Genomic DNA, 1,936 nt, shown 5'->3' on the forward strand with positions numbered 1-1,936 from the left:
TAAGGATGATTCATTATGAACATGAACAAACTGAAAACGATCAGATAAATAAGATTTAAACCAGCTTAGTGCAGAACCTTTTAGGCCAATTAAGTGTTCCAGTCTCTGCAGTAGAATTTGATGGTCAATAGTGTCAAATGCCGCACTAAGATCTAATAAAACAAGTACAGAGATGAGTCCTTTGTCATAAAATCCTGCACTGCTTGCAGATCTCTCCCGAGTTTCACTTCTGTGTTAAAAATGTAAAATCTCATTAAGAACTTATACACATTGTATCTCGCTTTGTCCTAAAATTCAAGCATGTAAGGTAGACATTCTACAGGATATGGGAAAATTTTTGGTGTTGCTTTGTGTATGAATCCTGTCTCTTTACTCCTTGGTCACCTGTGTCAAGATGCTCTTGTTGATTGCTCTAGCAGATTATATGACATTCTTACATACGTTGCAAGGAAGAACCACTTTTTGTCATAGATTAGTGAAAAACCACCTTCTATGGCAAACTGGGTCAAGATAATCATGGAGTGTTTTCCTTTGGAATACCTGACCTGTTTGCTTCACTCTACAAAGGGACAATTCATGGACATATGGACTCCTTTCTCAAACATTACTGTGTCCTCAAGACTTGCATGCATTTTGCTGGATTAATTTATACACACTGCACGTATGGATTGTACTGTTGTTTTGAATTCATAACTAGATGTTTCATCTTTTTTTTCATGATGGTTGTGCAGACCAGTGTTATGCTGAGCTGTTCGATGTTGTTTATAAAAAGAAGAAAAGTCAATAAATATATTTCACACAAAAAAAGTCCAACAAGTTTGGTGATGTTTGAATGAACCCTCATTGGTTTATAGCACCCCCTATACACCAATTTCAAAATAATTAAGCACAGGTGGTTCATTATTATTTAACAAACCCTGCTAGGTTAATGATTGGACAATAAATTTGTGATATATAATCTGACTTCTGTTATCCCATTCACATTTTTTGCATTTGTGGTGCCCCCTAGTGGTCACTTTAAATAAAACACTCAGGATAGGTTTCTACTACCTGTTAAGAAACTGCTTGCAAGTTTTGTGATGATTGGCCCAAAGGTTGTGGAGTTATGTTCTGAGCTATGCCCTCTCTAAAGTTCATTGGTCAATATCTTCAAAATGCAATAAGATATCAATGACAGTTGAAGTGCTAGTGATAAAATTCTGAAAAAAATATCACATCATTATGCTGATTTCGGGTATATTGTAAATATTTTGGTAACATTTGGTAATTGACTATGGCTTGCAGTGTGGCAAGCTTCTATCACCATTCAGTGGATGTGCTGAAAACATTTCAGCTCTGTTGGACGTACCTATGATTTATTATGATTTTTTTGTAATTTGGAATGGGAAATCAGTTTGACTTTTTTATTTTTTTCATAAATATTTTTATTGAATCCAGACAAGAATGTACATCAACATAAATGCAATCAGTATCCAGTTTTTTGGTTTTTTTTCCTCCAATACAGCAAAAGCACATAGTCCCCAAACCCTATCCCTTTAATAAACTCCCTCCCAACCCACCCACGGACCTCACTACGTAGCGATTATGAGAATCATCAGTGCCATTGATATAAAAATAGTAAAACACACCAGAATTCACTAACATACAATAGGTGGAGTAATTGTGTAAATAATATCCAGCCATCAACAAAAGTAAAAAAACAAAAAGGTAAACTAAATAAATTCAGCTGTGAAATGATACCATGGACCACCAACTTGCTGTTTATCTAAATGTTAAAGTCTTGATAGCTGCTCACATCTCAGTCATGTTGTTAAAGCTGACAGACCTGGGGGGATTGATGCCAGTAGATCTAGTGCAACATTATTATTTCTCCTACTGCTAAATTAAATGCAGAGGGCTTATTCAGTGATCTGCAGTCAGGTAGGACGAAAGCAGT

The sequence above is a fragment of the Epinephelus moara genome, chromosome 13, assembly GCF_006386435.1.
Source record: "Epinephelus moara isolate mb chromosome 13, YSFRI_EMoa_1.0, whole genome shotgun sequence".
Classification (NCBI taxonomy): Eukaryota; Metazoa; Chordata; class Actinopteri; order Perciformes; family Serranidae; genus Epinephelus; species Epinephelus moara.